General features: G+C 38.0%; 1 protein-coding gene across 1 annotated transcript in view; it reads left to right on the top strand.

Annotated features, from left to right (window-relative positions):
- The window catches only part of Slx4ip (SLX4 interacting protein), a 230,927-nt gene that overhangs the window by 76,942 nt on the left and 125,998 nt on the right, over positions 1 to 27,987 (top strand). Inside the window, 1 exon segment of the mRNA XM_074074342.1 lies at positions 7,809 to 8,881. The gene's annotated coding sequence lies outside the window, so the exon portion shown is untranslated.

Here is a 27,987-nt window from a genome sequence, read left to right as displayed (position 1 = left end):
CACTTCCTCTTGACTGCTGCTAGTTCTTGATGCTGGTGGCCAGGGCTACCAAAGACTTAGTGTACAGCTACAAAGAGATGGCATTTGTGCCAGATGACATGTTTTACTTGCTTCTACTTATCAAGACAAATAGACTTAAAAAGGTCTGGTGGTGAAATAAGACTTGTTAGCACCATTAAGAAAAATTTATGTCCTAATGTATGAATTGCTTCTCATTTTCTTGTCAGTCACAGTTTATTTTTTAACAGAGTAATAATGTTTTGTTATAAGAACTTTTAGGAAACATACTTTTGCTTTTCTAAGGAAAGTTTGAATGCCTGTGTAATAAGGTAATGTGCATAGTACGTACAGAACAGTGAAGAATAGTGTAGATTATTTCTCCTTAACTAAAACTGGCTGTGATTTTTTAATTTGCATGTAGTTTCATGGAACAAAGAATGGAGAGAGTTTTCCTTGGGTGGAACTGAAATTGCAATTCATTAGTTTTTCTTTAGGATACACAGGTATCCAGAAGGGGGTTAACTATAGGTACCATATTGGCAAAGATTCATATTCCTTGGTGTTTATAAAAGTGAGGAGAAATGACTCTTCATTTTAATCACTGCTCTGTGGTGGAAGTGGGGCACACTGCACATGCTTGGTAGAGCTGGGGAGGCACATATCGTAGGAGCCTCCTCCCTGGTCTCTGTGTCCTTGACTACCTTCAGCTTGTCCTCCCACAGCAGCAGAATGAGTCTGCTCATGGGATTGCATTGCTCCAGTGCTTGAGTGTTCAAATTTGATCCAAGCTGTGTTGTGTAGAGTCCTCCCTCAAGGCCCTCTAAACTGGCTTAGTGCCCATACACCAACTTGCAGCTCCAGTCCCAATCTCATGGCCTTTACTTTTGCCACACCGGTTGCCTCGGATGCTTCCCCTCCAGATGCTTGAAATATGCACTCCTTCTCCTGGATATTATTTTTTCCTTGAGGCTTACTGCCCCCATCTTCACCATTTTCTATCCTATTCTCTGCATTATACTTTCCTATTGTACTTGAATCATCAATCTAATATGACATCTATTTTACCTTTTCCCCCTTTTTATCCCAATTACAACACAAACTTGCCAAAAGACAGATTTTTTACCTAGTTTATTTATAGTTGCCTTTTTATGTCTAAAACAATACCTGCCACATAGGTGCTCAGTAAATCTTTGATGTGTGTGCCAATGTGTACTAGTAGCACTTAAAAAATGGGCATTTATTTAGCCCTTTAGACTTGATGACTTGTACTGTCTTTGTTGCTATTTAACCAGGGCATTGGTGACCATGAGCCTGGTTCTGCTAGGTGTTGTGCCAAGCTTGGGTTCCTTTACAAAGACCCCTTTCCAGCATTGATACAACCAGGGGCCGGCCATCTTGTTATGGTTTGTTTTGCTGTCTGTCTTGCACATTGCCTCTGTCAGCAGGGTTCCTGGATATGAACGTGTCTGTGCTATGTGCTTAAGTTAAGGTGGGACTCAAGGGCAGATATATAGTGCAGTCCTCTTAGGTCTGCCAGCTTGTTGTTTTCCAGAGTGCCACCACGTTGAAGTAGCTGCTGGGTCCCCCCGTCAGCTGACCCATTTGAGTGTAGGTTGCCTAGAGGTGTGGCTGGGTTGGATGGAGCATTGAAACAACCTAGAAAGTGTGGGACCAGACATTGTTAGGTGTTAGTTTCTTGTGTCACATGTGCTATTTCCTGTGAAATTGCTCTTTGGGTAGTCTGCTACAGGAGGATTTGATGTCTATACCTTCTGTTTTCACAAGAAGCTTCACTTTATCTAAAAGGCATTTCCATCCAGAAAGGTTGTGACTTCTTTGTTTAGCTTAACATAAGAATTGCTCTTTGTGCTAGGCTTCTAGGGCTGGGCTATTACAAAGTGTTACAAACTAGGTAGCTTAAAACAAGAGTACTTTGTTATCTTAGTGTTCCAGAGGGTAAAGCTCTGAAATGAGGGTGTTGGCAGAGCCCTACTTTCTCTTCAGTGACTCCAGGGAATTATACTTTGTTACCCTTTGGAGTTTCTCCTGTTTTGTTTTGTTTTTTCCAATCCTTAGCATTCTTTAGCTTGTAGGTACATCTTAATCTTGGACCTTGGCATCTCTCTGTCGGTTCTTCTCTTTTTATAAGATAACTATTACTGGATGAAGGTCCTCCTAATTGCCACAACTTAATTACATCTGCAAAGGCCATATTTCCAAATAGGATCACATTCACAGGCCCTGAGAGTTCTAAGACTTAGTCTAATATTTGTTTAGGGAACTTACTTCGACCAATAACATTCTGCATAGATAGTTTAAGGGTAGAGAACAGACTTGACTTTTCCTGACATGTTGAGCTTTCCTAAATACTGACATCTTTATTAACTAGTTTGCCTTAGGACTGGGGTTTTTGGTCCTCAAACTCTTGGGGTATGGCTTAGTAAAGTGAATCAGGTGTACCTTCTTTCTTTTTCTGAGGTGCAGGAGCATTGGAAGAATGGACAGATCAACCGAATGGGAACTCCGTGACAATACAGAAAGAACCACCCTCCTGCAGGAATAGTTCTAGTCCTTTGTGAGGGTTCTCAGACCACTAGTGAGGCAGATCTGGAAAGCTGCAGGACAGTTAAAGTGATTAGCATCTCTTGTATGTAAACAGCTCTTTCTCAGAGGTCCTTTCTTCCGTTATCCTGTCCTTCAGAGGTACCCTAGGGCCTTCATTTTAATCTGTACTGTGTGGCATTATTGTGGGGGGCAAAGCACATGTTCGGCAGACACTTCCTTGCAGCGCAGGAGACCATTTCTAGATCTGTTGTAAAAGTCTCAGCAGTTGGAGGACCTCTGTGAGGCTTCTGGGGTTTTCCTGGCAAGAAAGATGGCAGTCACAATGGAATGATGCCATGTTAGATGGCCATGATCCACTGCCTGTAGTGAAGAGTGCACAGTCCACACCCAGCATGGCTTAGATAGCCGTAAATGTGAAGGCTCCATACCCCCAAAGTGAATTTTAAAGTTGTTTTATTTACCGTGTTCTCATAGCAACAGGAAATCTATCTTGACCTATAGCCACAGAAGACTCTGTAAAAGAAACTGGAAGAGGAAAAAATAATGCAAAGGAAAAAATTTAATGGAGTACTATTATTTCACTTATTCAGTCAACTGAGAATAGCAGTTTGTGTATTTGGCAGTCAAACGGGAAATGGCATTTCATGTTGCAACATGAACCTGCTTACATTACATGATTTATTTTTTTGTTTAGGTACAGTGTACTAAGAACTTTTTTTAAGCAGAGAGCTATTAAAAATGTGTGAACCGGTAGTGCTCACTAACCTGAAGCATTTGGGGACTTAGAGGAATGATAAATGCAAACAGCCCAGAATCCAGAAACCGTCCTGAGCATTTAAACTGTAGACTCTGGGAATGTGTGCATGTCTTCAGTTAGTCAGAAGTAGATAATTTTTCTTTCTGTGAGGTCTCTTTTTTACTTATATCTTGTCTGGATGGGGCGAAGCCCTTGTATAAATTCTATTTGTAGCTTGAAGAAAGACTAAATTATTGTCAACCAAAACCATGCTACTTGGAAAATGGGAAAGACACAGAAGACAGGGCATTTCATCTCCTTTGGCTGGGCTGTGAACTTGGGGTTCCTCCTCTTGTGGGTGCTCTTGGAAGGTCACACAGGGCCTGTATTGAGCCAACACCTCTCATCTCTCTCATGTTTGTACTGATGATTTCTGTTTGGTAACTGTTTCATAGATCTTTTCTATAACTTGACTCTGGACTTGTAGTTAATTAATGCTGTGCACAGCATATTTCTGTGTGATTTTTGCAAGAAATCTGTAGGCCAAAGACCTGGTAAGCTGTTTCTATCATCTCTCTCTCTCTCTCTCTCCCTCCCTCTCTATTTAATAATATATGTATTTCTATATTATATATGTAAGCATATAACCCAGTTATATTAAGTTATTTTTCTCCAAAAATGTATTAAAATTAGATTTTAAGGCGTCCCTCCCCCTCTAACCTGCCTGTTTATGAGATCTTGCATGGTAACATCTTGATTCCCATTTTGGCCATGGAACTACATAAACTAGTTTTCTGCATGCTGCTCCACTTTGTACTCATGGTTATGATATTGAAACTTCAGGACCACACACAGATAGCAAAGTCTCTGGCCACTTAAGCATGTAAACAGTCTGGCTTTTTATAAAGTGGAAAAATATTTCTTGTGCACTATTTTAACATGATCAGCATGTTGAAACTTGGTGTGCAACTGTGTCAACATTTTTTTGGCTCTGAAGAACAAACCTGGAGAGAACTTCATGGTAACGTAAAATGCAAAGCTGTTTGTTTACTACTGGGATTTAAATTGTAATTGTAGTCTAAAGTTGACTTCCAAACTTGGGGCACATAATAAGTGAAATAATTATTTTTGCGTTGTGATTATGCTAGTTAAAACAATGATTCGTTTAAAGATGGTTAAGAGTCTTGGTGGGAATCAGAGGAAAATTGGTAGCTGATTACCATGAAGTCCCTTTGTGCAAAAACTCACATGGGACCCAGTCTGACAGGGTCATTTTTTTGTTTCATGGATTTGCTGCACACCTCAAATGTGTTGGATTTTTTTTCTACCTGCTGGGCAAATGGATAAATAAGAGGTTGTTTCCTCATGTTGCTTGTATTTTCTCTCTGGCTATCTTGAGAGAAATACATAGTGAATAAATAGTCAAATAAACAAGCAAAAAGATATTTGTAATTGCAATGAGATGGGTTTGTTCAATATCACATACTTACTGAGGCACTGTTGAGATCCTTAGTATATGTGAATGAGCAAAACAGACATACATTTCTTCCCTTATGGGTGTCACATTCGAGTAAAGGAGATAGGCCATTAGTAATAACCAAAATAGATACTTTAATTAGAGGGTATGCTAATAGACAGCAACTACGATCCAACAAGAAAAAGTAAAAAAAGGTAAAAAGTATCAGGGATGAGATGGAGGGAGTAGATAGGCTGAAGTTTTAAAATTTGTATTTTCAGTTTAATTGAGGTATAGTTGACATATAAAACATATTTTCGGATGTACAATGTGATGATTGATATACATTGTAAAATGATTGTTACAGTTGAGTTTAGCACATCCATCACTTCACAGTTGCCACTTCATGTGTGTCTGGGGGTAAGAACCTTTCAGGTCTACTATTTTAGCAAATCTCAAATGAAATTGTGATATTGCCTCAGATGGTCAGGGAAAACTTCCCTGAGAATATTCAAATAGGTAGGGAATTAACTCCACACCATCTTCTTGGTTCTAGGCCCATGTGAGACCACTGTGTCTGATGAGCAAGGAGGCAAATGGGGTTGGGGTGGAGACAACACAGGGAAGAGAGTAGGAGAACTCAGCATGTATGAATTAAATGAGTGTGGAAAGCTGTCGAATGGTGTGACTGAGGATGGGGCGAGGCTGTTGTTTTAGACAGAACATGTCTGGGAAGGCCTTTTGATGGGGTTGTGAGATTTGAACTGAAATCTAAAGGCTGTGAGAGGCCTCTCATATGAAGAGTCCAGTGAGTGTTGCAGACAGAGGAACAGCAAGGACAAAGAGACTGAGGGAGGGGAGAAGGGAAGCCACTTTGGATGCTCCCTGAAGGTGATGGGGGAAGGGAGATTGAGGTGAATCAGGAGAGGAGGGACAATCATAGTTGAGTAAGGCGTGGACCAGGGGTTGGGGCTTTACTCTGTGAAACCAGTTGAGGAATGAAGTGAAACACTCTCTTCTCCTAGCCCTTCTCGTGGAACTTCATGGAAGAGAGAAACACAGTATTAAAGTGGATCTAAGCACTGAAAGATTCAGGAGGCCCAGAATTTGATTTGCTTGGTTCATCATTGTACCTTTGTAGCTAGCAGCCCATTGCCTGACAAATAGTAGGCATAGTAAAACAGTAAGCATTTAAAAGGGTGGACATCTGGATGAATGATTTAGTGACCTACCTTCTGGGGGACATAAGCCATTTGTCTCATATTTTTTTCAGATATTTGGAAAATATAATAATAACAAAAACTCTTAAGAATAATTTACCAGAACTTTTATACCAGCCACCCAGAATTTACAGCACTTAAGACTCTGGCGTATTTGCTTCTGGCTTTTTAAAATACTGTTTATTTATGTATACTTGAAAAGCATACAAGGAACAGAGACATACATACATTCTCTTTAAAACTGTGTGTGTGTATAAAATTATATATGAAAGCATGAATGTAGATAAACATTGAAGTTCTTTTTAAATTTCCATTCTTGGTTACTTTCCCCATGTGAGGGTCAACCATGTCATGGGTCTGCCTTAAAGTTTTGTTTTTTGTGCATCCTCTGTTTCTGGTCTGCGTCTGGAGGAAGGGGAAGATAGAGAAGAGAGTTAGTGTTTTGAATGACAGGCCGCATGGCAGGCCTTGGGGCCCAGTGCTCACCTGGTTGAAGTAACTGGTCTCTGGGCATATAATCCTCTCTGCCCAGGGAGCATCAGCTCTATTCTGCAAGTACCTGTTTTGGGCTTAACAAGTGCTGAGCATAATGCCAACATGGGCAAAAACTAAAACACGCCATCTGAGAAGAACCTCTTTTCATGGCATCGCTTTAACATGATTTGTCCTGGGTCATTTTTCTCTTGCCTTTGTGATTTCTTCAGCAGATGAGGTGTTCAACATAGGGACTGTTCCAGACAGCTAAATCTTATCCCCTTTTTGTTGCTGTCTTTGTTAAGTTTGTTTGTTTTGCAGTGCTAGGGATTGAACCTAGGGCTTTGCACATGTGAGGCAAGCACGCTACAGCTACATATCCAGCCTGACTTTTTTTTTTTTTGAGCTGGAGTCTCCCTTTATAGCCCAGGCTGTCCTTGAACTTGTGATACTCCTGCCATCATCATCCTGAGTGCTGGGTGTGTGCTAACAGTTTATCCATTTTTTTTTTTTTGAAGCACTTCTGGTAGAAAATATCCTAAAACATCTTTTAGATTTAGATTTTCCTACTAAGTGAAGACTGTTAACCTTTGGTGTGGATTGGTCAGGATCGTTTTTTGAATAGTAACTACATCCATTTATGTTTCCAGGTGCTGCAGACATCTTGCTCCTTAGTAAATGGCTCAAGACCACTGTACTTTTAAAACTCTTCTGCTTTCACAGTCTTCCCTCTCCATCAGCCAGCAGCTTTCCCTTCCTACTGTTTTCAGCTTGCTTCTAACTCTCCCTTATCCCCACTTCTCTTGATTTATGAGTTTCCATCTGGTGTGGCCTGGGAAAGCAGATACTAGTATTCTGTTTGAAGCCAGAGAAGACCTCAAGAGAGTGGCCCCCACTTAGGGTTCCTTGTAGGCCTCTGCCCTAACTCATGGTGTGTTAGATTTCCCGTGCTGACATTTTTGTACTGATGGGCATGTTACAGAAGATTTTTGGCCTCTGGCCTAAATTCTTGGGTTCCATAATGTCAGGTCTGGTCACTTTCCCCAACACCCTAAAATAAAGAGATAAATAATGGTGAAGAGCAGAGAAAGGAGGTTTATTGTGGTGAATGGGTTGCTGTGGGAAAAAATGTAACATTTCAACCCATCTTCCCCAAATAGACATTTGCTTTAAGTTTAAAGAGAAGAGGAAGAATCGGGGGTAGGAGGAAAGGTATACATAATTATTAAGCAATCCCAGTTACAGATGTGTTCTGTGGCCCTCAGTGGCAGCCACAACACAGGTGGTCCAGCAGCTCATTGTCTCAGGCTTGGTCAGGTGGGTACTTGTTACAATAAAAGTTATTGTTGCCTGGCAGGTGGTTTTTAATCTCCTGTCCATTCCTTCCTGGATTCCAAGATGGCTGCAAAGTGACTGGAGGAGCGAATGGCTCAGAGCAAAGGACATAGGTACAAAATGAAGGTTGGGATTCCTAATTTTTATCTTGATTTCAGCTATATCATGGGCCCAAATAAGGAGTGCATGCTTTTCAGAAAAAGCAGCTTTTCAGGATCCGTTATGGTTTTTCCCCTTATGTTTGAACATCCCTCAGTCTTAAGAAAATTAGGATGTCAGCCAATGTGGCTTTGCAGGTTTCTTGGCCAGTGATAAACTAATATAAGAGAAGGGAACAAATTGTAATAACTTTACTGTATGAGTCAAGAGTATCCGTTGTTCAAGCTTAAAAATAAAAACACCATTATAAAGCAGAATACAAGAGGGAGTTGAAAGAAAGAAAAAAAACCAAAGAAACAGAAGACATCCAGTTAAATAAATTGTATAGCCCTCTCTAATAATCCCATGAACCTGGACTACTGGAAATATGGTTGGAGTCGGTAGAAATAGTCATTGTTGTCTCTACATAAATAGAAGACCTTGGCCAAAAATATGAGTTTGCTTTCTGTCAGAGGTATGTTAAGTAGCCAGGCTGTGAATCCTTTCCTTAAAATGTTTTGGCTATAGTTACTTTTGGAAGGGTGGCAGAAGTGATTCCATTTGGATTTTGATAACTTCCCCTCTTTTCTGAGAAGATTTTTCTGTAGTTTGTTTCTGAATGGTTTTTCTCTGAAGATACCTACCAATTAATCACCCTGTGGTTTGACTTTAATGGTCCCTGGTCACTAGGATGACCTTTTTCCCAGATGGTCTGATCCGATCTTACATTGGAGGGATCGTAATAGGTCAGGTGGGAGTCAGGGCCAATAAGACCCTTTTGGCCCAATTTCAACAACTAAGAGGTTTAGAGGAGTGACCCTTAGGCTGGGCTTACCTGGAGCCCATTCTTAAATCTAAGTCTTTTTGTCCTGTAGGTAATGTCACACTATGTCGAAAATGCTGCTCATGTTTCTATTGTCACAAGTTGTACTTCTGCAGAATGTCAGCAGACAACAGGTAGGCAACAGGTTTTATTTTTATTTTTTTTTGTGTGTGGCAGTTTTGGGGTTTGAACTTAGGACCTCACCTTTGCTAAGCAGATGTTCTACCACTTGAGCCACTTTGCCAGCCCTGTTTTTTGTGTTGGGTTTTTCGAGATAGGGTCTTGCGAACTATTTGTATGGGGTGGCTTTACCACGCAGGAGGATCCTCTGCCTCCTGAGTAGCTAGCATTACAGGTGTGAGCCACTGGCACCAGCCAGGTATAAAGTTTTACAAGAAAAATACAAAACAAAATTGGCAAAAGCAAATATTTAAAAATTAACTTGTTTGACAGGTGCTTATAAGCGTCTTCGTCTATGAGCCTGACTACAAATGCTCCACAGATCAACCAAACTGTAGATGATAAAAACAAAACAAAACAAAACAAAAAAAGTTAGAATTAGTTGTGGTTAAAATTTTGAAAAATAGTTATCAGTTGAAAGTACAGTCTAGTTACTTCCATTATACACAGGATTGTAGGGTAATAATATGATTGACAGCATTATGCCAGCCCCTCAAGCTGGCATATTACAATTAGAAACACATTGATACAAACCTAACACAGGCTGGCATCAATAACAATTTTAATTTGTAGGATACCTGTTTGATAAAGTGTTTTCCTAAGCTTTGCATTTTAGAAGGTTTATATATTTGGGAAACATAAATACATTTAACATACAAGGGAGCCCACAACAATTAGCACATATATATATATGTATATATAACACTTGTTATATATACATATTAGTTTAGGTTTTACCTGGAGTAAAAATTTGAGTCTTTGGTTAGGAAAGATAATAGGTATATAATACTGAAAGAAATTAAAACTTTAAGTCTCTTACAAGTTAGGATGACAGTTGTCAGTAATGCTAAATAGCCTTTTTTTGTTTGTTTTTATAATGTACAAATATAAAGACAAATATATATAGACCAAATTTTAAATAGTAGGACTGCCCAAGTGGCAAGTTTTTTTTCCCATCTGAATGATATTAATTATAAACAGCATAAGTACCAAAAGTTTATGGACAATTTTATAGATAAGGTTTAGATGTAATGCATTTTGTTTTATTTTGGGTTTTTTTGCCATTTGAATAATTTATTGCAATAAATGTTTAGTGTTGACATAGTAAAAACTCCATAGGTCAATATGACATTTCTCTGTTAAATTTGCTTTGGGTGTTAGTGTTAAGAAAAGGAGCATTAATATCTGCAAGGAACCAAGGAATAGCTGTCAAGGGATTATAAGCCTCATGATAAGCTTGCCTTTGATGTGAATGTTGTTGCTCAGACCAGCCTAAAATGAAATTCACTGAGTCAGTTCAGATATTTTCCTCCAGGTTTCTTCTTAGAAACTGTTGGAGAGAAATGGGGACCTTCCCATCTGAGGTCTGGGGTTAACCCTCAACCAACAGGGCTGTACAAAATACCCTCTTGTGCCTTAGCTGTAAATCTTGAGTTCTTTGTCAATATCATTTTTTTTTAATGTTTTATTATTCATATGTGCATATAACGCTTGGGTCAATTCTCCCCCTGCCCCCACCCCCTCCCTTACCACCCTCTGTAATACATTTTGGATAAAAAAAATGAGCTGGTTATTTTACATATATTAAACTTAACACATTTAACTCTCTAAACATTTGTACAATATTTAGATAAAGTTTATACCTATAACTCTATATTTTTCAAGTAGTAGACATACAGGGCCCTAAATGTATTGGAATCACTTAAACTAATGGTTAATTATTTTATCGTAATTTTTATAAGTTGGTCATATAAAAGATTTGAACATAAGCAGATATTTAAATGAACTCTGATTCAGTTAAGGCTCAGTTTCCTAAGTGCTTTGAAAAGCCTGATAAAAGTTGCAGAAAACACAAGCAATTATTTTTCCTTTAAGCCAGTTTCTTATAGATGTTGTTAAGAGCAGAGCAATATTCTTAAAGATAACCTCATTATAGATGTAGAAAATTAGGTTTTATATCAGTAGATTCAATTTTGACCTCAGAAAATTTTTTAGACAATTCTTAAATTATAACCAACTTAATGACACATAAATGTTTCATAAGCTGCCTATCTTACATTCTTTCTAAAAACTAATCATAAAGTTTGCACCTTTTCTGCGCCTTCTGAGGTTTGTTCTATCCTTAATGTATTAGGACAAAACTTGTTCTATAAACTCCTTTTGTCATCCAAAAGCATTTCTTTTCCTTTTAATTTTCTTCTCCAAAATAATACTTTTATGAATTCCTTTATATTTCTTTCCTATTTGCTGGCTCATTTCTGTCTCTTCTTGTTTTCATTTTGAAATAACTTCTACAGCATTTTTGAATTTAGACAAAATTGTTTCTTTTTCCAGTAAAATGCTTAGTAACTTTTAAAAAAGTGAAGACCCTGGAAGAAAGTAATCTTAAACTGTTTCTCTGTACAAAAACAATTTACAAATCAAATTGTAAAGATAGAATAACAATGTATGCACATATGAATAAATGAATAAAGAAAAAAAAACCAGAAAAAAAATAGAATAACAAATTAAGATCCTTTGTCTACATCTAATCAGGCAGATTTATACAACTTCATTTAAAAATTATCTTTTGTTCTTTAGTACCAAGTATTTGAAAGTTACCTAATGAATACTTGCTTTTCAGTTAGACCTGGCTGAGATGAGGGACTTTTGTATGCCCAGTTTTTTACATATTAACTTTATAATAGAGTAGCAATTTAAGAACCATCCTAAAGATGCTCACACTCACATACACATATACAACACAAAGGTTTTAAATTAGGCATACCCAAACTGAAGCTTGCACAAAATGAGCTAAAAAATGATAGACTCAGCATATTTTATTTTTTATGCAGATCACTGCTGATCTCCTAAAACCTCTTAGATTTCTTTCTTTTTTTTTTGTGGCACTGAGGTTTGAACTCGGCCTCATGCTTGCTAGGCAGTCACTTGTACCACTTGACCCACTCCACCAGCCCTCTTAGCTTTCTTTATTTTCCTCATATCTGTTTTTACTCAGGACCCTTGCCCTTCTTCCTTGCCTTCCACGTGAGCAAAATGAGGTACAAAGGGACTGGACAATGAGCCTGGAATGTTAGGGCAGCAGGCAGTACCATAGCACAGTCCATTCTGGACTGAATGCTGACCCTCAGCCTGCCATTCTGATACCATCATAGTGGATGTGGCATTTGCTGTGGTGGGATTGTGGTGTCAATAAATTATGTTCACTTGCTCTTCAACAACAACCACAATACCAATGATTAATACAAGTGGCTAAAGCAGTTAGACACTTCCTGTTGTATCTGATGCCCACCATCTCCCTGTGAGAGGAAGAATGTTATTTTTCCAGTTTCACAGCTGAATCTTGGAACAGGTGAGGGCCTAGAGTTAGGTAGGCAGCTTGGAGATTCAGCACTGAGTCACCATGTTGTTTGACTCATACTCTTCCTATGACAGCCTTTCCTATATGCAAAGACCCGAGCCCTTTCTTTCCCAGCCCCAATCTTTTCCTCATCCATATTAAATAATTGAATTCTTTTGCCAATTCCATACAATAGTAATATACCAAATATGACACCTGCTCTTCCTACTTCTTTGAATTCTTCCTAATTTGATAGAATCTGCTGGAAACTTGGTGTCCATGTGGAAGTGGAGTTTTTTTTTTTTAATTTTTATAATTTTATTATTCATACGTGCATACAATGCTTGGGTCATTTATCCCCCCTGCCCACACCCCCTCCCTTACCACCCACTCTGCCCCCTCACCACCCACTGCACCCCCTCCTCCTACCCCCTCACCCCCGGTACCCCACAGAAACTATTTTGCCCTTATCTCTAATTTTGTTGAAGAGAGAGTATAAGCAGTAATAGGAAGGAACAAGGGATTTTGCTAGTTGAGATAAGGATAGCTATTCAGGGAATTGACTTACATTAATTTCCTGTGCATGTGTGTTACCTTCTAGGTTAATTCTTTTTGATCTAACCTTTTCTTTAGTTCCTGGTCCCCTTCTCCTATTGGCCTCAGTTGCTTTAAGGTATCTGCTTTAGTTTATCTGCGTTAAGGGCAACGAAGCTAGCTAATTTTTTAGGTGTCTTACCTATCCTCACCCCTCCCTTGTGTGCTCTCGCTTTTATCATGTGCTCATAGTCCAATCCCCTTGTTGTGTTTGCCCTTGATCTAATGTCCACATATGAGGGAGAACATATGATTTTTGGTCTTTTGGGCCAGGCTAACCTCACTCAGAATGATGTTCTCCAATTCCATCCATTTACCAGCGAATGATAACATTTCGTTCTTCATGGCTGCATAAAATTCCATTGTGTATAGATACCACATTTTCTTCATCCATTTGTCAGTAGTGGGGTATCTTGGCTGTTTCCATAACTTGGCTATTGTGAATAGTGCTGCAATAAACATGGGTGCGCAGGTGCCTCTGTAGTAACCTGTGTCACAGTCTTTTGGGTAAATCCCCAAGAGTGGTATTGCTGGATCAAATGGTAGATCAATGTCTAGCTTTTTAAGTAGCCTCCAAATTTTTTTCCAGAGTGGTTCTACTAGTTTACATTCCCACCAGCAGTGTAGGAGGGTTCCTTCCCCCCCCCCCCCCCACCGCACGCTCGCCAACACCTATTGTTGGTGGTGTTGCTATTGATGGCTTTTCTAACAGGGGTGAGGTGGAATCTTAGTGTGGTTCTAATTTGCATTTCCTTTATTGCTAGAGATGGTGAGCATTTTTTCATGTGTTTTTTGGCCATTTGAATTTCTTCTTTTGAGAAAGTTCTGTTTAGTTCACATGCCCATTTCTTTATTGGTTCATTAGTTTTGGGAGAATTTAGTTTTTTAAGTTCCCTATATATTCTGGTTCTCAGTCCTTTGTCTGATGTGTAACTGGCAAATATTTTCTCCCACTTTGTGGGTGTTCTCTTCAGTTTAGAGACCATTTCTTTTGATGAACAGAAGCTTTTTAGTTTTATGAAGTCCCATTTATCTCTGCTATCTCTTAGTTGCTGTGCTGCTGGGGTTCCGTTGAGAAAGTTCTTACCTATACCTACTAACTCCAGAGTATTTCCTACTCTTTCCTTTATCAACTTTGGAGTTTGTGGTCTGATATTAAGATCCTTGATCCATTTTGAGTTAATATTGGTATAGGGTGATATACATGGATCTAGTTTCAGTGTTTTGCAGACTGCTAACCAGTTTTCCCAGAAGGTTTTGTTGAAGAGGCTGCTTTTCCTCCATCGTATATTTTTAGCGCCTTTGTCAAAGACAAGTTGGTTATACTTGTGTGGCTTCTTATCTGGATCCTCTATTCTGTTCAACTGGTCTTCATGTCTGTTTTTGTGCCAGTACCATGCTGTTTTTATTGCTATTGCTTTGTAATATAGTTTGAAGTCGGGTACCGTGATACCTCCAGCATTGTTCTTTTGACTGAGTATTGCCTTGGCTATTCGTGGCCTCTTGTGTTTCCATATAAATTTCATGGTAGATTTTTCAATCTCTTTAATGAATGTCATTGGAATTTTGATGGGAATTGCATTAAACATGTAGATTACTTTTGGGAGTATCGACATTTTTACTATGTTGATTCTACCAATCCATGAGCATGGGAGATCTCTCCACTTTCTATAGTCTTCCTCAGTCTCTTTCTTCAGAAGTTTATAGTTTTCCTTGTAGAGGTCGTTCACATCTTTTGTTAGGTTTATACCTAGGTATTTGATTTTTTTTGAGGCTATTGTAAATGGAATTGTTTTCATATATTCTTTTTCAGTTTGTTCATTATTAGTGTATAGAAATGCTAATGATTTTTCTATGTTGATTTCATATCCTGCTACTTTGCTGTAGCTATTGATGGTGTCTAGGAGCTTCTGAGTAGAGTTTTTTTTTTGGTCTTTAAGGTATAGGATCATGTCATTTGAAAATAGGGATATTTTGACAGTTTCTTTACCTATTTGTATTCCTTTTATTCCTTCTTCTTGCCTAATTGCTCTGGCTAGGAATTCCAGTACTATGTTGAATAGGAGTGGAGATAGTGGGCATCCTTGTCTGGTTCCTGATTTTAGAGGGAATGGTTTCAGTTTTTCTCCATTAAGTATAATGCTGGCTGCAGGTTTGTCATATATAGCTTTTATAATGTTGAGGTACTTTCCTTCTAGTCCTAGTTTTCTTAGAGCTTTTATCATGAAATGGTGTTGGAACTTATGAAAGGCTTTTATGCCTCTATTGAGATGATCATGTGGTTTTTGTCTTTGCTTCTGTTAATGTGGTTTATTACATTTATTGATTTTTGTATGTTGAACCACCCCTGCATCCCTGGGATGAAGCCTTCTTGGTCGTGTTGAATAATCTTTTTGATGTGTTGCTGAATTTGGTTTGCCATTATTTTGCTGAGGATTTTTGCATCAATGTTCATTAAGGACATTGGTCTATAGTTCTCCTTTTTGGAGGTGTCTTTTCCTGGTTTTGGGATAAGTGTAATACTGGCTTCATAGAATGTGTTAGGTAGTTTTCCTTCCCTTTCTATTTCGTGGAACAGTTTAAGGAGGGTTGGTATCAGTTCTTCTTTAAAGGTCTGACAGAATTCAGCAGAGAATCCATCAGGTCCTGGACATTTCTTTTTGGGGAGACTCTTGATTGCTGCTTCAATTTCATTTTGTGTTATAGATCTATTAGGTGATTAATTTCCTCTTGGTTTAGTTTTAGATGATCATATGTATCTAGAAATCTGCCCATTTCTTTAAGATTTTCAAATTTATTTGAATATAGGTTCTCAAAGCAGTCTCTGATGATTTCCTGGACTTCCATGGTGTTTGTTGTTATCTCCCCTTTTGCATTCCTAATGGTACTGATTTGGTTTTTTTCTCTCCTCATTTTAGTCAGGTTTGCCAGGGGTCTGTCGATCTTCTTTTATTTTCAAAGAACCAACTTTTTGTTTCATTAATTCTTTGTGTGGTTTTTTTGGTTTCTATTTCGGTGATTTCAGCTCTTATTTTTATGATTTCTCTCCTATTTTTGGGGGGATTTGCTTGTTCTTGTTTTTCTAGGAGTTTGAGATGTATCATTTGGTCATTGATTTGGGATCTTTCAGTCTTTTTAATATATGCAGTCATGGCTATAAACTTTCCTGTCAGGAGTGCCTTTGCTGTGTCCCATAGGTTCCCATAGGTTGTCTTTTCATTTTCATTGACTTCCCGGAACTTTTTAACTTCCTCTTTTATTTCATCAATGATACATTGTTTATTAAGTAATGAGTTATTCAGTTTCCAGCTGTTTGCATGTTTTTTGTCTTTACTTTTGTTGTTGAGTTCTAGTTTTACTGCATTGTGATCAGATAGTATGCATGGTATAATTTCTGTTTTCTTATATTTGCTGAGGCTTGCTTTATGTCCTAGGATATGATCTATTTTGGAGAAGGTTCCATGGGCTGTTGAGAAGAATGTATATTGTGTAGAAGTTGGATGAAATGTTCTGTAGACATCAAGAAGGACCATTTGATCCATTGTACATTTTAGATCTTGGATTTCTTTATTGATTTTTTGTTTGGATGACCTATCTACTGATGATAATGGGGTGTTAATGTCTCCCACAACCACTGTGTTGGAGTTAATATATGCTTTTAGGTCTTTCAGGGTATGTTTGATGAAATTGGGTGCATTGACATTGGGTGCATACAGGTTGATAGTTATTATTTCCTTTTGGTCTATTTCCCCTTTTATGAGTATGGAATGTCCTTCTGTATCTCATTTGATCAGTGTAGGTTTGAAGTCTACTTTGTCAGAGATATGTATTGCTACTCCTGCCTGTTTTCGTGGGCCACTGGCTTGGTAAATCTTCTTCCAGCCTTTCATCCTAAGCCTGTGCTTATTTCTGTCAGTGAGATGGGTCTCCTGTAAGCAACAAATTGTTGGATGTTCCTTTTTAATCCATTTCGTCAAATGGTGCCTTTTGATGGGTGAATTATGTCCGTGAACATTAAGTGTTACTACTGATAGTTATGTGGTGATTCCTGTCACTTAGTTGTCTTAGTTGTTTGAAGGTTTAATTGTGTGTACCTAAGTTGAGTTTACTCTCTACTTTCTTGCTTTTTCTTTTCCTGTAATTTGGTGCTGCCTGCCCTTTCATGGTTATGTTGGGTTTCACTTTTGGTGTGCAGAATCCCTTGAAGAATCTTTTGTAGTGGTGGCTTTGTGGTCACATATTGTTTTAGTTTCTGCTTATCATGGAAGGCTTTTATTGCTCCATCTATTTTGAATGATCGTTTTGCTGGGTAGAGTATCCTGGGGTTGAAGTTATTTTCACTCAGTGCCGGGAAGATCTCACCCCACGCTCTTCTTGCTTTTAATGTTTCTGTTGAGAAGTCTGCTGTGATTTTGATGGGTTTACCTTTGTATGTTACTTGTTTTTTCTCTCTTACAGACTTCAATATTCTTTCCTTAGTTTCTGAACTTGTTGTTTTAATGATGATATGTCGTGGGGTAGTTCTATTTTGATCTGGTCTGTTTGTTGTTTTGGAGGCCTCTTGCATCTGTATGGGAATATCTTTCTCTAGACTTGGTAAATTTCCTGTTATTATTTTTTTCAATATATTACACATTCCCTTCGCTTGCACCTCTTCTTCTTCGATGGCCATGTTTCTCAAGTTTGGTCTTTTGATGGAGTCGGTGAGTTCTTGCATTTTCTTTTCACAGGTCTTGAGTTGTTTAATTAATAGTTCTTCGGTTTTTCCTTTAATTACCATTTCATCTTCAAGTTCTGAGATTCTGTCTTCTGTTTGTTCTATTCTGCTGGATTGTCCTTTTGTTTTGTTTTGCAGTTGTTTCATTCTTTTTTCTGAGCTTATCCATATCCTGGGTCAGTTCCTCTTTAATGTCTATTTTTGGTCTGAGTTTATTTATCTCTTTATTAATTGTGTTCTCTGTTTCACTTTGGTGTTTATACAGTGCTTCAATGGTTTCCTTTATTTCTTCTTTTGCTTTTTCAAATTCTCTATTTTTGTTGTCTTGGAGTTTCTTGAGTGTCTCCTGTACATTTTGGTTGACCATATCCAGTATCATCTCTGTAGAATTCTCATTGATTACCTGTAGTATGTCTTCTTTTAAGTTATTCTTGTGGGCTTCATTGGGTTCTTTGGCATAGTTTATCTTCATTTTGTTGGAGTCTGGATCTGAGTATCTGTTTTCTTCATTTCCCTCTAGTTGCTGTGGGGAAACAGCAAAAACAGGTTTCCCTGTTTTTTCTATCTTCCCGTCATTGCCCTTGGTGTTGTTATTGTCCCTGTACTGTGTGCAATTAAGTATTTTCTGGCTTGTAATAATAGCACTAGTGATATTTAGAATGGAAGGGTGAGAGGGGATGGAAAGCAAAGAGGTTAAAGGAAAAGGGAAAAAACTAATAATCAAGCCAAAAAAAAAACCAAAGAAACAAACAAAAAAAGTTTCAAAGATATAAACAGGGAGAGACAGTGTACTAATCAACCATAAGCTGAAAAGGCATTAGGGAGATAGAGAATTGAAAATAAACAATAAAAAGAATAAAGATAAGAATAAAAATAAGAAGGAAGTTAATGGAAAAAATAAAACCCTCCATGTTCAAATGCAATGAAGTTTCAGTCTTAATAATTTTCGTGTTCATTCCTCAGCCTCCAATCCTGGAGATGGTGCCTCAGATGTTGTTCTGTAGTTGTTTCATCAGAGGGGAAACATAAAATAGAACAAAACCAAACAAAACAAAATAAACAACAAAATAACCACCCACAAAGTGTCCCAAGTTCAAATGCTATATAGTTTCAGTAAGTTTTTCAGCATGCAGGTGTAGTTCGGTTGTTTTGTTATCAAAGGTAGGGAGAGAGAAAAAAAGAGTCTGGAGACAGGTCTGAGAATGGTATCTGCGGCTGTGGCTTGCCTGCCTGCTGCTGTTATCCTGCTGTTGCTGGAGGCTTATTTATGCAGATTTCAAGGGTGAGCTTAGCACTCACCTGGCCCCGCAGGCTTTGTTTACTCTGAGTTCTGTGCACGATGCCACTGCTAGAAGCTTTCCCCTTTCCAAGCACACTGGGGGAGGTGACACTGCACCTGCTTTCTCAGGCCTGGTGTTTATTTATAGTTGACATAGGAAGTGGGTCTTCCCCCCTCTCCTGTGGAGTTTTTCTCCCTCCCCCACTCTCACAAGCTTTCTTGCTCCTGGTTTCTGGGCACGCACCACTTCCCCCACCCTCTCCGGCCAGGCCTGGCTTGTTTATTTACAGTTCTGTGAGGGATTCCCCTCTCCCCCTCTTCGGCACTCAGGGCACCCCGCCCTCTTTGCTATGTGTCTTTATTGTTCTTATTGCTTATTACTCAAGTCTCTCTTTTTTCCCCGTGTGGGGTCGGTCTGTCCAGGGGGCTATGCTGATCTGGCCCTGGGTTTCTGTTGGAGTACCACGTACCGCTTAGCTTACCTTGTCCGTGTCTTCCCAAGCCGTCTGTGCACGGGCGTCTGGCGGCTTGGAGGCCCTCCTGATTTCTCCATTCAATGTGAAGTGGAGATGCTCTGCGTAGGCTGGAGGTGTGGAGGGGTCAAAGTTTTGCCTCTTCATGGTGGCCTGGCCTGCAAGGTGTGTCTCCAGTGTCTCTCCAAGATTTCACTTTAGGAGGCACGCTTTCTGCTTCCTCCCTCTAGTCGCCATTTTGGAATCCCTGGAAGCTGTGTTTTAATAAATTTTAGTTTCATTTTAAATATAAAATTGTCATAGTGAAAAATCTATGCTCATCATAAGATTTGCTTTTTTTTTTTTTTCTTGCTGGAGAATACCAAGCAAATATAAGACTAGGATTGAAGACAGTCTCTAAATTACTTGAATTTAGAGTAGGAACTGGCAAACTTTTTCAAATAATATTTTAGGTTTTGTAGGCCAAATAGTCTTTGCTGTAGTAACTCACTGCTAAAGCCAAGTGTGGTGGCACACATCTGTAATCACAGCATTCAGGAGGCTGAGACTGGAAGATCACTAGTTTGGGACCAGCCTGGGCTACATAGTGAGAATATATCTGAAAACAAAACAAAACAAAACAAAAAACCCATAAAAAACGTCCACTTCAACTCTACCATTATCGTACAAAAACAGACATAGTGTTCAAACAAATAAACCTGGTTGTGTCCTAATAAAATTTTAATTGCAAAAACAGGGAACAATTGTGTTTTGATCCTCGATCATAGTTTTCACTTAGTGGGATTGTTCTTGATAGTGAAAAAAATTTACAAGTGGTTTGGGCACTGGTGGCTCACACCTGTAATCCTTGCTACCTGGGAGGTTGAGATTGGGAGAATCTTGGTTTGAGGCCAGCCTGGGCAAATATTTCCTGAGACCTCATTTCCAAAATAAACAGAGCAATGTGGACTGGAGTCATGGCTCAAGTATTAGAGCACCTGCTTTGCAAAAAAAAAAAATTACAAGTGGTGTGTTTTGACATAATTATTAATAGCAACCTGTTTCAATTTCATAAGTGTCTTGGTCAATAAATTGATATAGTGTCACTATATTTTTCTGATACATCAAGGTTCTTAATGAGACTAAGGTGAAATAGAAACTCTGGTTTCTGTCGTTACTACAGTTAATTATTCTGTGTTACCATAGTTGAAGTGTTTTTGCATCAAATGATCTTTTTTTAGGTTCCTGTCCTGCTCCAGTCTGGGAAGAGCGTCTGGAAGTGGAGGAAACTCAGTAAGGAAGGATAGAGACTTCCCAGAGGAGTATCTTTAAGTCATCTTTTTGGAGTAGTGCCCCTGTGCTGCTCACTATACCTAGGGCTTTATATGGTCTATCTCAGGAAATATTTGCCAATCCCATGAGTTATGTATGATTATTTTTCCTACTTTACTCATGAGGGAAGTAAAACACAGGAGTTAGGAAATTTCCAATATCACAGAGCTAGTAGTTGAACTTGTTTGCAGACATAAACTGTGACCCCCAAATCCCAACTACTAAGGCTTAATAAATATGAAATAATTAAATCTAATAAAGCAGTTCAATGAAAGTATAAGACTGGGCTTAGTGAGGTAGAAGAGGTAAAAGATGCTACCTCCTACTTTATCCATGTTAGGTATAAACAGAGGTTGGGGTAGTTAGGTGGAACCTTTCGGTGTGAGTAAAAGCATTGTAGAACCCTCTGGCCTTCTGATTGAAATGAGCCTCAAGGTGCTTGGAGGAACTTGAGGGTGCCAGGTGTATAAGGCATCTGAGGATTTGAGGGGTAATATGGCTTTAGGAGAGATTAAGGGTTACTTTTACATTTGAGCTGCTTTTGATGAGCTCAGGACTTTCTTTGACTGAGACAAAGGGTGAGGATAGGGGAGTCTCAGCTTTGCTTCTTACTGTCTATTGCCCCTCTATAGTAAAGAGTCAGTGTTCATCACAGCATTTGCCTGAGCAGTAAAATAAACATTTTCTATAGGCTTGGTGGCTCACAGCTGTAATTCCAGCTACTCAGGAGGTGGAGATCAGGAGGATTGTGGTTGGAGGCCAGCCTGGGCAAAAACTTAACAAGAACTCATCCCAACAATAAACCAGGCATGTCCCAGCTATGCAGGGGACATAGGTAGGAGGATTGTGGTACAAGCTAGCCCTGGACAAAAAACATGAGACCCTATCTGTAAAATAACTAAGGCCAAAAAAAAAAAAAAAAAAAAAAAAAAAAGAAAGCTCAAATGGAAACACCTGTCTAGCAAGTATAAGCCCCTGAGTTCAAATCCCAGTACTGTCACATACACATACAAAAAAATACACACGTTTTCCTGGGATACCTCTGGCTTCTACTGAGGACAGTGGAGGAAGAGCAGTCCGTACTAGTCTCTGGATCTTAATTCTAGCTCAGTGATTTAAAGAGAATACCATGTTGTATATTATTTTCAATGGCAGTTTCTATAGTAGTGACCCTACCCATAATGAGGACAGTCATTTAGAGTTTTTGTAAACTCCTCTGTCAGAGGAAAGTACAAAGAAAGCACCTATAGTTTTAGTTACAAACTCTAGCTGGGAGTTGGAATCAGTTGGTAGAACTCTTGGACCTAACTTTTGATCATATATCCTTAAAGATGTATTGTATTTGGTATGTATTCTCAGATTTTGAATGTTGCCCTGGGACAACTAAGTTCATTCTGGCATCAGGACAAATGAGAGGATGTTTTCTGTTTGCCTGACTTTTGCCCCAACTTCTTTCTCTATTCTGTTAAGCCGTTGTCTAAATTTTTTCCTCTTGTATTCCACATTTTAACTGATGTTAGGGCACCAAGTACAAAAATCTGCATATAGTTAGCTTTCATGTTTGAGCATTCTGGACAGAACATACTGAAGTTAGAGTTCTGATGGTATGGAAAGATCACCCTCTGTATAATGCATTAAACATTTAATGACTAATAATAATCCCAAACACTTTTAATGGGTCACATGAGAGCCTTAATGTGGTAAAGAAAAAAAAGTGTATTTCTTCACTGTCAGCTTGTGTAAAATCGGGAGAAATTCTTCGAAGCAGCTTTGAGGAACTGGAGGTTTATAAGCCAAAAAACAAGTAGCATATTCTTAAAGTAGTTCATATGTAGAAAGTGACAATAAAAAATGTGAAGTATGACCTAGTGCTTTGTGCTTTTCTTTGCAGTTTAATATTTTTTGGGTTGAAGAGAAGCATAACACCACTCTGGTGTACCTGTTTTGTGTCAGTCTAAATGATTATGAGCAGGGTTAGCAGCCAAATCATCAATGAACACAGGGTCTCTCTGGCTTTGAAAACCTTGTTTTTTGATTAGGACTGTGAACTGCTTGAATTTAGCCCTTTTTGAAGTATCCTAGAAAATAGAATACTCAGTGTTGAGGGCAAAAAAATCAAAGGTCAATGTGTTTTATATTAAATTAAATTCATATTTCTAAGTTGAAGAATCATTAGAGGAACTGTTCTCTGGTGAAACAGGTGTGCACTTGAAATGATGTAGTCGCTTTCTAAAACTCAGGAAGAAATGATTAAAACAAGGACAGTAACAGTGTAACAATGTAATTACCAGTTTTACTTTGTTTTGGCTTATTTGAAATAGTATTGGTTCTTTGCTCCAAATGTAATTCTGTCAAAACATACAGCATGTATACATTAAGGACTTAGGAAATTGATATTTCTTAACTATTTAGAAGGAAATGATGTATTTGGAGAACATTCATGATATAATCACAGCTCATCAGCTCACTGGCTGAATACTATATTGATATGATAACTTTTTAAAATTTAAAGACTTTGTTTAGTTGAAAATTAAAGAAATTTGCATATATTATTACAATTTTATGTCTGTTTTTATGGTTGGTAGCAGAATATTGTTTAGTTCTTTGATAAAGCTGATATTTTAAGCAAAATATTTGCAGTAGATTTTGCTGAGATGTGTCTCTCAACTTCTTAATGCTATTTTTATCTGTACCAGATTATCTGGCCTAGTAGTGCTTTTAGTATGATTAGGTAAACACACATATAAATTGTTAATACTGACCAGTTTTTATTCTTTGAGGGGAAGTTTAGTTTTCCAGTTCAGAGAATATAGTGTACGTCTAGAATAAGGAGATTTGTTTTCCTATGGGGCTTAGAAACAGACTCTGGGGGCTGTTTTAGAAAAAAAATTCCTGAGTACTGGCAGCATTCATGAATGAGCATTCTGATTTTTAAGATGTGTGTTTGTTTGCAAATATCAACTTGGAGATGTTTTACAACAAGTCAGCTTCACTGCTTTATGACTCTGGCCCTTTTCCATCAAGATGGATATAACAAGGAGCAACTCAAAAGCTCACCCTGTCAAAGACAGCCATGATGTAAGCATCAAGTGACAGTTAGTTTGCTGCTTTGGGTTTTTTTTTTTTTTTAAAGAAGAAATCAGCCTTCTGGGCGCTGGTGGCTCCCCTGTAATCCTAGCTACTCAGGAGAGGTAGAGAGTAGGAGGATCGCGGTTTTAAGCCAGCCTGGGCAAATAGTTCCGTGAGACCCTATCTTGAAAAACCTTTCACAAAAATAGGGCTGGTGGAGTGGGTCAAGGTAAAGGCCCTGGTTTAAGCCCCAGTACTGCCAAAAAAAAAAGGGAGAAGAAATTAGCAATGAAAATCTCAAAGTGGCTTACAAAAACTTTTAGTTTTTATTCATCTTTCCCTTTAACAGAATAAAAAAATGTGTGAGTAGTAACAGCTTTGTTCTAAAGTGGCCATAATTTTGTCTTTGTTTTATATCTCAGTGGATTCCTAAGTCCAAATATGTCATTGCTTATCAGAGATGCCTCCTTTTCTTTCCTTTCAATCTGTAGAATATTTATTTTGAGGTCAAGATTATCTTTTAGGTCAGCCTGTAATTGCAAACCTGGTAGACTAATGTGTTGAAGAGCTCGTAAGGAGCTATGTGTATCCATTCTGATCATTTTAAGTTGTTAAGCCTTTGTATTTGAGGTAGCATAAGAACTTGTGAAGCTATTTTAAGCCAGTCTTTTCTCTCTTTCTCCTATGCCATCATCTATTTCTGGTTCTTTGTTTCTGTGTACACTACACCAAAGAGGCTATGTGCACACCTGCCCTCAGGTAGTTGATGCTATGCTCCCACGATACTGCCAACACCAGGAGAAGCTCTATACCCTCAGTCAGGCTTGCCGGGAAAATTCAGAGACATGTGAGGATAGGATCCTAGACTCAAGACAAGGGTAGACATAGGCCAGAACTTCATGTGAGTGAGGATAAACAGTGTTCAAACAAGAATGTTGTGTCTGAAGCCAGGTATGGTGGTATACATCTGTGATCCCAGCACTCTTTGAAAGTGCTGGAGATGCGGGAGGATCAAGAGTTTAAGGTCAGCCTAGACTATACACCGAGAACCTGTCTCAAGAAAAGAAAAAAAAGAAGATCACAGTTTGAGACCAGCCTGGGCAAAAAGTTAGTGAAATTCTCCTCCTTATCCATAAATCTAAGCTATGTGGAGACATAGATAGGAAAGTCCAAAAAAAAGGCTGGTAGTGTTGCTCAAGTGGTAGAGTGCTTGCTTGTCTACCAAGTTCGAAGTCTACCAAAAAGATCAGTGATGGGTCTATGAGAATATCCCCCACATATTTAATGTGAAAGGGCAGCATTTTTTAAAAAGAGTTGAAAATGTGAGTGCTTGCTTTAGAAAAGTGGGTATGTTTTATTGGTTAGAAGTTCTGGTTCTGGAGGCAGAACTGCTACTGGACTACTGGCTTCATTCTTATGTGTGCCTTCATTATAGGTTGCTTATTAACCAATCCATGTACATTTGACATCAGTAGATTGGAGCAGTTAATGATGGTCCCTGTTTCATAGCGTGGATATGAAGAATAAGGAAGGAAAGTATTGCAGGTGGTAAACACTAACAATGGGACTACTGTTTCTGGAGGTGTTGATAAGTGACCTGCTGATGCTCATGGACAGGGCTCCAGTAAATTTGTCAGTTTATCAGTGTGATGCTAAGAAAGTCTTTTCACCTGTCTAAGGCACTATGTCTACCTCTGTAAAAGAAAGGATTTGATATTCAAGTTCCTTCTAGAAGGAAATTTTTATGGCTTTAAGGTAAAATTGTATTGCTCCCAAAGAGTAAACTGATACTAATATTATTTAAATATTAATTTAAATTCTACTTAGAAAAATAAATATTCTGCTAGGAAAGCATACTTGCTGAGAACTTTAGAAAATTGTTGATTAAATTGACATTGTTGCTTTCCTGTTGGAAATTAGTCCTGTCACTTATAGATACCCATTCTCCAGCCAGCATTGGAGCCTTTTCTAATGAAGGTTGAAGATGTCTGTAATGCACTTGATTAATCTTGGCTATAGAAAGGTAGTTATGACTTTGGCACTATTTCCTGCTTGTTGTTTTGAAAGTAATATGCGAATTCACTGCAGTAAAATTAATGCATTGGAGACATTAAAAAGTATATATGCATGTATGTTATTGAGTATAATTTATATACAATAAAGTATACCCATATAAATGTATAGTTGTCTGAGTTTGACAAATATTTACATCTGTACAAGAACCTCTCCTTATAGATGTTTAAAAACAGTTTTACTGATTTCCTCCACATAAAGAGCATAATTTAATTTTTAGTAGTTTCATAGAGTTGTGTATCCATCACCACAATCTAATTTTAGACCATTTCCATCATCCCAAAAGAAACCCCATACCCATTAGCAGTCACTTCCCATTTTTCTTCCTGTTCTCACTTCCATTTCTATCCCTAGGTAACCATTAATTAATAGGCTTTCTGTCTTTAAAATAAATTTTCCTATTTTGGATATTTCATAAAATTAAGCTTTGCAATATGTGATCTTTTGTGACTGATTTCTTTCACTTATCACAAGGATCATTTTCATATTGCAGCAAGTATCAGTAATTCATTCCTTTTTATGATTGAATAATAACCCATTATATATATAATATATATATGCCACCTTTCGTTTACTTATTCATCAGTTGATAGACATTTGGGTTGTTTCCACTTTTGGACTATAATGACTAATACTGCTGTGAACATTTTGTAAAATTTTTTTAACATACTGTGTTCTCATTTCTCTTTGGTATATACCTAGGGATAGAATTATAAGTCATTTGGTGACTCTATGTTTAACTTTTTGAGGAACTGAACTGCTAAACTTTTTTCAGAATTTGCTAAGCCATTTTACAGTTTCATCAGCATTGAATGTATGTTGTTCTAATTTCCAAACATCCTTGCCAAAGCTCACTGTTGTCTGTCTTCTTATTTACAACCATTTTAGTGATGTGAAGTGGTATTTCATGGTTTTAATTTGCATTTCCTTGATGGTAGGTGATACTGAGCATCTTCATGTGCTTATTGGCCATTTGTTATTCTTTAGAGAAATATTCATTGAAAGATCCTTTGTGTCCATTTTTAAATTGGGTTACTTGTCTTATTGTTGAGTTGTAAGAGTTCTTTATATATTCTTATCAGATTTATGATTTATAAATATTTTCTCCCATTTTGAGGCTATCTCCTTACTTTTTAAAAATTAAATTCATTTTCAACTGATTTATAAAACAAATTTGTACATAATAATGGTACCATATGTTTCAATGCATTATATACACTATGTAATATTTAAGTTATATATGTTTAAACATTTATCTCCTCAAACATTTGCCATGTCTTTATGTTATTGTTATTCACAGTTACGCTATTGGTGCAACAGTACACCAAAGCTTCTTGTTCCTACCTACCTGTGACTTAGTGTGCCCATTGATCAGCCTTTTCCTAATCCCTCCTTCTCTCTGCTCTGGCCCATGGCAACCACCATTGTACTCTCAACTTCTATGAGATCAACTTTTTTTTTTTTTTTTGTGGTACTGGGATTTGTATTCAGGGCCTATACCTTGAGCCACTCCACCAGCCCATTTTTGTGCCGGAGTTTCTTGAGATAGGGTCTCGTGAACTATTTGTCCAGGACTGGCTTTAAACTGGGATCCTTCTGGTCTCTGCCTCTTGAGTAGTTAGGATTATAGGCGTGAGCCACTGACACCCGGCCTATGAAATCAACTTTTTAAGATTCCACAAAAGAGTTAGATTATTCAGTACTTATGTATTTCTTTGCTTTCTTGATGGTATACTTTGAAGCACAAATGTTTACAATTTTGATAGTTTATCTATTTATTCCTTTGTAACTTTTGCTTTTGCTATCATATCTAAGAAATCATTGCCTAACCAAGGTGTGGAGGTTTACTGCTATGAATTGTTCTAACAGACCAAAAGGAAATAATAATCATCAATCTGTACGCACCCAATGTCAATGCACCCAATTTCATCAAACATACCCTGAAAGACCTAAAAGCATATATAAACGCCAACACAGTGGTTGTGGGAGACTTTAACACTCCATTATCATCAATAGGTAGGTCATCCAAACAAAAACTCAATAAAGAAATCCAAGATCTAAAATATGCAATAGATCAAGTGGACCTAGTAGATGTCTACAGAACATTTCATCCAACCTCTACACAATATACATTCTTCTCAGCAGCCCATGGAACCTTCTCCAAAATAGATCATATCCTAGGGCACAAAGCAAGCCTCAGCAAA

Source organism: Castor canadensis, chromosome 5 (assembly GCF_047511655.1).
Source record: "Castor canadensis chromosome 5, mCasCan1.hap1v2, whole genome shotgun sequence".
NCBI classification, from domain to species: domain Eukaryota; kingdom Metazoa; phylum Chordata; class Mammalia; order Rodentia; family Castoridae; genus Castor; species Castor canadensis.
The sequence above is the reverse complement of the archived record's forward strand: the minus strand, read 5'-3'. Positions and strand labels throughout refer to the sequence as shown.